The 12,402-nt window shown below is 43.7% G+C and overlaps 1 protein-coding gene across 5 annotated transcripts in view; it reads right to left on the reverse strand.

The window, feature by feature from the left end:
• KIAA1549L (KIAA1549 like) overlaps positions 1-12,402 on the reverse strand; it is a 667,839-nt gene that overhangs the window by 392,088 nt on the left and 263,349 nt on the right. The window lies entirely within an intron of this gene.

Below are 12,402 nucleotides of genomic sequence, written 5' to 3' on the forward strand. Positions count from 1 at the left end.
CTAAATGTACACATGTAAGCCTTCAATCTGAATGCGTATAATGAGCAGATCTCTAAACCAAAGCAATCAATAGAAACAATAATTCCTTTGTGTTTCTTTATAAGACACTTCAAATGCACTTTTTGGGGCTCATTCAAGGTGCACACGGGTTGTGATCAGGTGACTAGTGAAAATGAATGACAACTTTTTAATCAATTATTTTGGCTGTGATATTGGGTGTTGTGCAAGACACATTCATTCATGCACTAGATTTCCCCACAGTATAAACAATATGGAAAACACATTCCAAAGGTAACGTTAAAGTCAAGGTTTAACCCTCAAACCAATACTTTTTACCGAGGTCTCCATCAGGACAAAGATGGGTACCACTACAACCCTATATCACTTGGACCCTATTTCCCAGTGCAAATATATGCCACTAATGTAGAGAGACGGTATGAGCAGCTACTTCACCCTAGACTCGGCCGCACAAAAAGGAGTCATGAGATCCCCTGATGGCTCGTGCACTCAATTCCAAAAAAAACAGGGACTGAGGCATAAAAAGAGTCTTCACTCATACGAGGTATCACTAAATTTAGTACTGACATACAAAGTAATGAAGATCGGGTGAGTGCACTCCAAGAATTTGCTGGTGTCTGCCATTGCAAGGGGTCTGCATTATTGAAGTGCGCATGATAATGTTGTATCACAAATTTATTTGGCTACCCCAGACTTAACAATCCAACAAATGTGCTGGTTGACAATATTCGTCACTCTTGATAGCAATTACTGTGCGGAAGACACTGGTGAATTGACATTAAACAATGTGTAGCATGAATAAAATTTACAAACTTTGAGACTGCAAAATTTCAAGTGTGAGACATCTGTAACTGATCGTACTACAGAATGGAACATAGCACAGAAGCCAATACAATTAACTCTTATCCTCTCAAGGTGATCAATAAGGGAAGGTTGAAACAACAATAAAACCAACAATATTAAGTAGAATGTACTTCTAATGCACACACTGCATCTGTTCTGTTCATTCCTCAAAAAGCTGTGGTATCTTTTCATGATAATTTAGATTGCAAGCATTATTAAAATAAATTCAAATGTCGTGTGTAGAAATAATATTGATGGGGCCAGCTCCTGAGTAATTTTTACCTTTGGCCCCACAGGCAGGTTATTTGCTTGATGTTCTATAGCTATATAGAGAAACAATGGTTGACTAGGAATTCTCACTAGATTAAATGACCAAATTTACACAAACTGCTGTCATCAATCAGTGGCATAAATGAGTGTCTATAATAACCACTCATATGCCAGCATTACATACATTCAATAGATTGTGTGGGTCCCCTGGTCATCATCAGCACAAAAGGGCATCTTTGGAGTAGAGCAAATCAATAGAAATGAAAAAGACATCCGGGCCCCTGGAAGTTTTACCTAGAAAACCAGTATTTTGTACTGTAGCTAAGACTCCATATCATAAACAAAAGGTATAAAAAAAGTCGCCAATTGCTGAAAAGTCATCAGATAACTTCATAGGCAGCAAGGCAAACTTCAACTCTCTTGGGCTGCCATCAGCAATGGATACACTGCTTTCAGGAAGGAGGCAAATAAATCTCAGTACATCTAGGGCAAAACACACTCTTTCAACACTTCTAGGTATAAGAAGTATTTGTAAAACATAAGAAAAACATCAGCTAAAGGCAAGATGTTAAGCTGCACAATAGGCATGTAGTTGTTTTCACATGAATCATGATGCGGGCAGCATCAGCTTGACTTTTCTCAGAACACGTGTCGCTTTGTCCATGATCACTTTTTTGAAGTCTGCTTTCATAGCCTTTGCCACTACAAGCTCTCAATGTACAATCTTAAGTTTAGTCTGAGGGCTTTAGATGTCAGACAAGGCATGCTCTAAGTGAAAAGGGGTGGGCAAAACATATAAGGTACAAGCTTTGACAAAAGGAGGACAAACATGGAAATTAAGGCAACAAAAGGAAAACTGCTGCATGAAATCTACCATGTGGCCACACAAATCAATGGTTTAACCGTCCTACCTCTGGGTTTCGTTGTACCAACCATTGGACTATTTCATGGCTATCTTAGTAGATTGGACTTTCCATAACAACCCATAGGTGTGTATCTGCCCCTAGTGACGCCCCTTGGCGTAAAGCATTTTTTCCTCTGGGAAAAGTCCAACTTCCCACTGCAAAACATGATTTACTGTGAGTAGTAAATCGCAGCTGTTCCTGTTAGCCAATTTGTATTGCTTTGTGTCTGCTTTTTTCTGGAAATCATTTTCATATTAGAAAGCATGTTTCTATGTCAGCTGGAAGTTTAATTCTATGTTAAAAGAATTCATATTCCAAGAGTTTTCGCAAAGTTCATTTTTATGACATTTGTTTCCAAGGGTACACATTTTATGTATATCAAGACAATTTAAAATTAATGATAATTTTTCTGTATTGAAAATACAATATACTGATAATTTTCCAGGGAATTTGAAAGATATGTTATATGGATTAGAAGTTTACAGAAAACTAAATTATCAGATATGTTTTTCGTAGACAGTCTTGTTCATATTCATATTTGTAATCAAATACGAATTAAATTTTTTGAAGTATCTTTATCTGTTACTCCTTGTTGGACTTGGCCCTTTTTGCAGCCATTTTTAGGTCGAGCCTATGGCAGCGTGCATGCGCTGCATAGGAAATCGACCTCCTGGAATCACGTCAGCTTCAGGAGAAGCTCGTGCATGTGGTGCTCACACGCCATTGGCCTTTGTGTCTGGCTTTAGCACGCAATTGGCCAAAGGCGTGTGGATGTCCCAGCTTTTAGGGAAATATTCACTCCCAGAGCGTTTTGCTCTCGGGAGCCAGCAGCAGCGCGCAGGGGCCATCTGGTTTTAATCAGCATGTGCTTGCTTGGTTTAAATGCAGTCTTTTTCCCCCCGTTTGCAGGACATGGTTGTAATTAAATGTAGTTTACAATATACTTGTGAATACTTTAGGTGTTGCAATGACTGAGATTTCCTAGCTGTCGCTATTTTTTCAAATAATTTCATATCTAGGAAAGACCCCAGACACGCATATGAAAACTATTGGCTTAAAATACAGATGTGCAATTTAATAACTTGCAGCTCTGGAAGTGACCCGCCAAATACGTGCGTAACCTCCTCAGTTCCGTTTAAACAGTTAATTTAATTTTTTTTGTAATGCAAAAGACTTTGCAAGCTCAAGCGAACCCGTCCTAAACGGATTCTTTGCAAGCGCTTCGGCACCGTCACGTGCAGTGGCACAAGCGCGTTTAAAGGGTCAGTGGCTTGTAGTGCGAGGCTAAACCAACAAGGGGCATTTAGTTATGGACCCTTCGCCGGTGTTTGCAATGTAACGGTCGAGAATGAGTAAAGACGAGCCCATACCTAAGTCTTGGTTCCAGGCGTAGTTTCTGTGGCTCTTCTGCACGCAAGACCAGCGCGGGTGCCCCCAGCCTCCGCCCTGGGCACCTGTGAGAGCAGCGTCCACCCTCACACTAGTGCCAGAGGCCTCCACCCGAGACAGACACCAGTGAGAGCAGGCTCCACCCGAGGCAGGTCACCCAGGACACCAGTGAGAGCAGCCTTCACCGAGGGCACAAGGACACCATACGCACTAGACTTCTCCACGACTAACAGACACCAGTGGGAGCCGCATCCACCCAGGACACTGGTGAAAGCAGCCTCCACCCAGGACTCCACTGAGAGCATCGGCAGCCTTCACCAGAGGCGTGTGTAAGAGCAGACTCCACCTGGGGCATGCTAGAACCAGAAGCCTCCACGTGTAACAGACACTAGTGGAAGCCGCCTCCACCCAGGAAAACAGGAACACTAGTGAGAATATCACCCCAGGGCCTGAAGCCTCCACTCATGGATACCAGTGCGAGCAGACTCCACCCCTGGGACACCACTGAAAGCAGCCTCCACCCCCGGGACGCTGGTGGAGCAGCCTCCACCCAGGACACTGGTTAGCCCCCTGCTCACTAGTACCAAAAGCCAACAGACACCAGTGGGAGCAGCCTTCAGCTGTATAGCCGACGACGGAGCGTTTTTAGGAGACTTGACACCAGTGAGCAGCGGGACTCCCTCCCTCCACGGTGCACGAGTTGGCGGGCATGTCCATGCCTGACCCGGGGCAGAGCGTCAGCGCGCAGTTCCCACCCTCAAGGGCCGTGTACATGCTCTTAATTTGGAGCGGTGCCTGCAGTTGGGGCTCACCAGCACAGATGTTTTACTCATTAGACTGTGACCGTGAGCATGGCAGTAAAACACTAAAGGGAGAAAGATAAGAAACAGTGGCAAAGACAACAGGGACACAGAATAGCCTGAACAAGAGTGATACAGGGACAGAGAGAGAGAGACTGACTGGCGGTAGATTAAAGAGGGACCCGGTGAAATGAAGACCACGCAGCCTTTGTATTCAGACAGTACTTGCTACTGAATTCCAAAACTGCAGACCCCGGCACGTATTATTTTACAAACTAAGCACTGCACGGGTCCTCAACGGAAAGGCGAGGCATCACCCAAAAGCACGTGTTTATGCATCGAATTTGTGAAGGGCTCTCTCTACCCGCCTCTCAGCAGCAAACGGGGAGAGGATATGGTCTCACGGCTAGACTGCCGACCTTGGAGCTGGGAAACCAAGGGTCGAGCCTCGGGGTCGACTCCACATCTTGTGATTCAGGGTTAATCACTTAATCTCCCCATCTCTACCAAAACAAGCATTGGCATAGCCAATAGGTCTCGCCTTTGGGACCTTATAAGTGTTTAGCCATGCAACAGTTGATGTTGTTGCACCAAGGATATTGTGTTCGATAACTAAACACTTAAAAGGTCCCAGAGGCAAGACCTATTGGTTATGCCAATGCTTGCTTTGGTTTCTCACTACTATGGGGCTGCATTCCCATAGGAATGCATTGGGTAGTCCCTGATAAGTGTTTCAGTGGTAACTCCTAATATGAGAGGAGCAGCGAGGTCTAAGTTTAGTATATTTGGAATTGTTATAATAAATGCTGAGCAATGGTGTGCGCAGATTTATTATAACTATTTTAGAAATGCCACTTTTAGAAGTTGGCAGTTCTGTGTGCTATGTGTCTGCCTTCCTGATGTGAATTGCATGTCTGGCTTTTGAGTGACAGGGGCTGGGAGGTGTATGTGGCTCCAGGAGTGGCAGGATGAGTCAGCACTGTGCTGAATGGGACATCTGCATTGGGAGTAGTGGGAGGAGTAATCCCCTGACCCTGAATAGGTCTGTGCCTAGCCTGTACAATGCTGGTTCCGCCCCCTCTGGTGTGTCTGATCACCTAGCCCCCACCTGAAAAAGGGGAAGAGGAGCCTGGTAAACAAAGTGCTCCAATTCCCCCCTGAACCAGTTGCATCTGGTTCCCCCAAGCCCTGGTCTGCAGTCAAAGAGAATCTGAGTATAAGAATAGGGGCTGTGAACCCATGTTTTTGGTGCTTGTTCCTGAACTTACTGGGGCGTGCTGCTGCTGGGGCCCAGGAGGAACCGCCATGAGGGCTTGCTTCCCTGGGCCCAGCCTGGCCCCTCCTGGATCTCTCAGGATTTTGGCTGTAGGAGCTGTGGCTCCTAGCACCTCGTGAGCGCTATATTTTAATTTCCAAAAGGAGAGGAATGCGTGGGTTTCGCAGCGCTGAGCTGCCTGTGGAGGAGGGAATCCCCAGCATAGGGATTACCCCGTGTTGCCGATGAGGCAGGAGCCCTCCCCACTTTTATGCCGCAATTATCTTTATTTTATAGCGGATGCCCACCCCACTTTTGGATTTTATTTACGGCAGGTGTCCACCATGCAGTGTTTGCCTTAGCGGGAGTCCACCCCGCATTGTGCCGCCAAAAGAAAGGAGCCGCCGCGATCGAGCAGTGACTCGGAAGTCAGGCGAAGCTGCCTGACGTGGGGCAGAGCTTCAGGAGCCTGAGGGAAGAGGAAGTGCGGCCAAGCGGTGCCGATAGTGCAGCGGGGCTCCCGTGTGCGAGGGAGAGCCCCGGGGTGTCAGCAGAAATGAGGAGCGAGGCTCCAAGGACGGCAGAACCCACCGAGGCACATTGTCGGTGCCTGGGGACCACCGAGTGACCAGCAAAGCCGGCAGAATCATCCTCAGAGTAGGGCCTCGGTTGTAACCCTGATGGGGGGGCATGTCGGGGCACATTGTCGGTGCCCGCTCCAAGGCAGCCACATTTGTTTTCAGGGCCCCGGTGGGGGTCCAAATGGCTCAGTGGTGCCCGTGCCTCCTCCTTGATGAATTTCTCACAGCTGACCCGCCTGATAGAGGGCAGCTGCAATGATGGAGGCGGTGTTGATTAAGAGAGCCCCAGTGGGAGCCCGAGGCACGTTCGTGCCAGGGCCCTTTGTCTGTATTCACAGCTGCGCAGCACCAGCGCGGGCAGCTGCAACGTTTGGCAGCCTTTTTTTTTAATAGAAGTCCCTGAGTGGGACGAGAGAGGCACAATGGTGCCAGGCCTTTTTGGTTCCTTTCCCAGCTGCACCGCACCAGCGCGGGCAGCTGTGATGATGGCGCATATTTGTTGGCAGAGTCCCAGTGGGGATGCATCCAGAGGGCACAGTGAGTGCCCTCTGGGTGCCTCCAGTTCATCACAGCTGCACAGCAATTTGTGGCAGCTGCAACTTTTAGGTCTGCGCAATTGCACACTTTGGATTCTGCTGCATTGGCAGCACGCCCTGACATTGTGGTCATAGGGCATTTGAGCCCTCTGAGAAATCCAGTTGGCCAGGGGGACAGTCTGAGGTTGGTAGGGCGCCAGGCCCTCCTATGATTTATGTGTTTCTGCATAATGTGATTTATGTGAGGTATATGCCATATGTGATTTATGCTTAGGAGGTTACGGCATACTGTGTTTATGCTTGTGAGGGTATTGTCTATTGCATTCAGGCTTATGAGGTTATTGCATAATGTGTTTATGCTGGTGAGGTTATTAATTAAATGCACCCCTGTGGTAGGAGAGAAAGGGAGAATGAGTTGATTTAAAGGCTATTGGTGAAGAAAAGTAAAGGACCTCAGTATTTACTAGATTGAGGAAAAGACTGTGTGTGAACACCCAGAAAGAAAGAAAAAAAGACAGAGAGATTTTAGTGAGATTCAGAGGATGGAGTCAGGAGCAAAGCTTTTGGTATCATTTGTACAAGTAGGGAAGTTATGCTCCCTAGGGAATAGTGTCTAGGCCAAAGAAGTGGGGATGGACGACAGAGTCTTCAGGCATGTGTATGAATGGCTAACTATTAAAAGACTGGGGAACAGCATCTTTGTGAGATGAAGAGACTACCATCCCACCAATTCCCAGAGAGGTAGGTGACAGCAGGAGTATAGTGTGGTCTGTGATGTTAGAGACAGCTGAGTGATTGAGTGGGATTAGAATGGTGAATAAATGATGGTGATGGATGGAAGAGATAAAGTTTGAGACACGGCAGAGAAGGTGTTGGTATAATGGGTTTGTGGAACTCATATGAGAGTAGCTCATATCAGTTGTTTACACTGTGCTTGGTGAGAGAGTCTAAAATGATCCTCTTCAAAAGTGTTTGTGTGCTCAGGTACGGGCTAGAGTTGGTGACAAAAAAGGTTTTATTGGAAACATGAATTACTATGCACCCCTAGAGCAGGATGGGAGAGGCCTCATTGGAATGAGAAATTAAATAAGTGATTTGAGTTAGGTGGGCCGGGATCTTTGGGTCAAAGGGTATGATGATACGTGGGGTGCACTGAAAAGATTGGTATCACAAGGAATATGTCACGTTGATAATACAGATTACTTTGTCTGAAGAGGTAGGGGGAACAATGTATAGAACACAGCAGCTAAAAATCGGATGGGTGGAGACTAGGATGGTGGAGGCCAAAGTTGGAGACAAACACAGTATGTTCTTCTGATGGTTCAGTTTATAAAACCCACTTTGCGATTTAGTAACTGCTAACCAGAATACAAAATTTGTTTAAAAGGGCATAAAGAATTGCTGTTTGTAGCAGGCACATTGAAGATGTCCCTTCCAAATATCGATTTGCTATGGTAAGTATCAATGTTTTGCGACTGAAATCTGGTCGCAAAACATTAAAATTCTTCTGCCTTCCAACATGGGGTGGTTAGCATTTTCCCTTTGCGAATGAGAAAAAATGCTTGATGGGGCATAGGTAGTGATCAAGGGGACAACAGTCTACTCGCAAATAAAATGTTCTTAACTTAAGTTTTTTATAAACACAGACCAGTTTTCTTTAAGGTAAATGGGCTGCATTTAAAAATGTATTTAAAAAGCAATTACTGGCATGGTGGTCTGCTAACTCCAAGAGGCCACCATTTCTCTCACAACAACCAATTAAAGTGAGTCTCAATTTGTAACAAACCTCATGAATATTGATGACTACGACTATAAATTTAGCAAAACAACCTATTTATACATCGATCATTCAACAAAATTTCACACTGGTTGCAAAAATACTGGTTGCAATTTGCAACCAGTATTTTTGCAGCTAGTGTTTCATACATCTCACCTTTCCTTCAATCAATGAATGAAGTAGTGAAAAAGTGTATACAACGAGACTGAATTAGTAAAGGAATATATTCATGAGTATTGAATTTGGGAATAAGGTTATTGATAAGGTCTCGTATTAGTCAATAAGTATTTAATGAGAGAGCTATTTCATTATTGATATGTTTCAGAATTTACAGATACTTTAGCTGGATACAGCAGTTAAGGTGCTAACAAAAGCAGTCAGACCATTTCACAAAGAGGAGTTATTGATTGAAAATCAGCACTCTGATTGGGCATGATGTTCGACGAGGGGGTATGTGAATATTCATTGGTTCTCAGACTAAAGAACATTTGCCAGAAGTAAACAAGTGGATTGTATGAAATATATTTAGTATGATCAGGAATTCCTCATGTACTTCTAGCAAAATTCTTGAACTACAGCATATTTATGCCACCCTAACTGGATTTGTTTTTGTTGGACACCTTCACTGAAGTTATTTGCTTAATAATATCCAACTAACTGCAAAAGCATAGTCCTTTTAGCAAAGGTTAATTCGAAGGATTCTACAGCAGTGTTTCCCAAACTGTGAGTCAGGCCACGAGCTGATTTTTGGTGGGTTCTGAAAGGCCAAGCAATAAATTAAGATCGGTTTAAATTCTGCTTTGATCTTGTCACATTTGTTGTGCTTCAAAGACAGAGGTCAAATGTCAGATTATGTCTCCAGGCAAATTACTGCTTATGTTTTTAACATGAGGATTGGTGTTTACAAACTCCTCTGACTTTTCAGTCAGAGAAAAGTAAAGTGAATTATTGGACAATCTTGCTGGGGTACAGAGAGTGTGAAAAGAAAGGTTGTAGGATGTCATTTTTTGTAACACACAACAAAATGTAAGTAGTTAAATGAACTGTACACATTCAGCAGTTAGGAAAGTAAAAACGAAGCACATTTGTTCTGTAATTCCGAAGTGTGATGGAAAGGAGGATCAAAACAGATCATGACACTTTACTTGGTGATGCACTAATGATAAATATTCTCTGAAACTCAATTTCTACATATTATCATTTGTATCTAGTATAGTGTTATCAGTAAATTTGTCCCTGCAAGGTTCATGTCCATATCGATGAAAAATGTGCTGTCTCTAAGTGACAGTGTGCTACCACACAATACTTTAGTTACATTAAAAAGGCACCCATCAATTGTCCATTAAAGCTAGGTTGGGCGCTAAACTTTTTCCTTCCAAAAATTGGGTCGCAGTTCTACAAAGTTTGGGAAGCACTGATCTAGAGTAAGCAGTTGCCGATAGCTATAGAGAAAAGAGGTGAAGAAGAAAGAGCTGAGAGGGCAATGTTAGACATAAACATTAATTGCTTGACCTTAGGTAGAAGTTAAGCAAACTCCCTGTGAAAAGAGTGGATTTTAGCAGAGTACAACATTTACAAGTATCCAAGAAATTAGCATGGGAAATTTGTATAGGAAGCAAGAATCATTTTGTCAAGGACATACCACTGCAGCATAATAGTGAGGAGGAGGGCTAATACAAAGAAGTATGCAGGAGGGAATGCTGCTGGGGGCCTGGGTTCACAACTTGTGAAGCAGCAAAGCTACTAATCATGGCCATGATTTTTTAGGCACGCCATCTTTTTCTCTTTATGATCTGTGTTCCCACCAAAGTTCCAGGTAGGTAGTCTTTCGAGATCTGCAACATAGATTGGTTCTTTTCTGATTACTTTTTCATCTGCAGGTAAAGATCAGATTTAAATATAACGTAAAACGGTTCTTCATTGCATGCACTGGTAGTGAACTCCGGCTCACGGCTGACCGGAGTAATGTAAATAAATGAAAACAAATTTCATTGCGGACGATGAAACGCCAAATGGCAATTCAGCGCGCGCAAAGAAATTTATTTATTTATTTATTTATTCACATTACTCTGGTCAGCCGTGAGGCGGAGTTTACTACCCGCACGCTGCCCCTCCCCCGCCCTGCCCCACCGCCCCGCAGCACTCCCTCCAGGAGCCGCTACTGTTTACAAACCCCACTCTAAATCATCCACTTAATGTTGTGATGATGTTAAGGAGGGAGGGGAGCTGCCCGATCCTTCCCTTGCACATCTTCTCCACCTCTGCTAAAATGTTCTTTTTTGTCATAGCGCAGCTTGACAAGGGAATCAATACCACCACTGAACTACACTGCTTTGGGGACTTTGGAGACCATGTTACAGGCACCTGCTGTGCTGCACCTGCAGCCTGTCGCTTCCTGACCCTGATAATGTGCAAGTCTAGATGATCAACAACAAAACGTTAAGATTAAATGAAAAATATCGGAAACGGCTGTAACTTAAATGATAGATACTTTGTGATTAGCAATCACAATGTATATTTACTTTTTAGGTCAATAGGGGTCATTTTTATTTCTCCCTGAGCAAATTGTAAATTGGTACACTGTATTTCCATCGAGATAGTCAGGGCAACAAAGTCAAATAATAAGGACTGATTGACTGAATTAACAACTGACTGCCACTTAAAGTAATGGAGACAGATGAATGAAAGCCAAATGAAATGCTGTGTACTCCATTAATGTCAGAGACACTCCACTGCTGCTCTTCTGAGCTCTGCCAAGGGTACATTCAGTTCCTGGAGACACTGTGATTGGCAGATGATAAGCACTGCTGCCTCCACCTGCCCTGCCCATTGTAATACAGCAAACCGCACAAACATGTCAATGCAATCCTTTAATTGCAGGAGTATGAAGCAACAAGCGAGTGGGAACATCTCTCCAGCGCAAATTACAATTTGCACCTGCGGCCATTCACAAATTCGAAAGTGATTTGCAGTTTTGCACAAAGAAGGGGGAATCATGCACGAAGAGGGTACTGGTACATGAGCGACTGCCAGGGGTAAACAAATTGCAAACATTCCTCCCATCAACCTCTGTGTTTGAGGTACATGTGCAGTTTTACACACAATATTTCCATATTTTCCGTCTTTATGCTCCTACATGCTACCAGACTAGAAGGTGGTGGTGCTAAGTGAGAGTGCACAATTTACATTTAGATCTAAATCTACACTACTGCTAAAAGAAGAGCAAATATTGCTGTTGTCCAATTTAGCACTATCACCAAGGTTGATCTAATAGATCCCTTGGGGTTTATCATCAGGGGTTAGCTTGTTGCTCATCAGCGAGGTAGCGTAGACAAATACAGCGCCCCACAGGTGGTACTTGTAAGTCATAATATCTGCTAATGGATTGTCATCCTAAAGCTTTAAAAGATATGGCACATTTGAAACACCACAATCATTTTTGTGACGACGGCAAAATGCTTAAAAAGGGAAATTTTGGCTTGGTGCAAGGATGTGAACTTCAACAACACACAATGGAGATCGTATTGTTGCTTTTCAAAATGTATATTTTGGTATATCTATCTGCCATAATCCCCCAATATTATGAAGGTTATAATAAGTATGTGCCCGATTCACAGAACTAACTTAAGACAAAATCCTAAACTTACTACCATTTTGGTATTCACAGAAGGCACTTACTCATTTTGGTATTCACAGAAGGCACTTACTCATTTCGGTATTCACAGAAATTAGGAGTCCTAACTTTAGGACTCCTAAATGCCTTCTGTGAATACCGAAAGTCTTAAAGTTAGGATTTTTCTCAGTTTAGGACTAGTAAAGTTAGGCAGAAGGCACTTACTCATTTCGGTATTCACAGAAATTAGGAGTCCTAAGTTTAGGACTCCTAAATGCCTTCTGTGAATACCGAAAGTCTTAAAGTTAGGATTTTTCTCAGTTTAGGACTAGTAAAGTTAGGACTCCTAACTTTACTACTCCTAAACTGAGAAAAATCCTAACGTTAAGACTTTCGGTATTCACAGAAGGCATTT

The sequence above is a fragment of the Triturus cristatus genome, chromosome 3_2 (assembly GCF_964204655.1).
Source record: "Triturus cristatus chromosome 3_2, aTriCri1.1, whole genome shotgun sequence".
NCBI classification, from domain to species: Eukaryota; Metazoa; Chordata; class Amphibia; order Caudata; family Salamandridae; genus Triturus; species Triturus cristatus.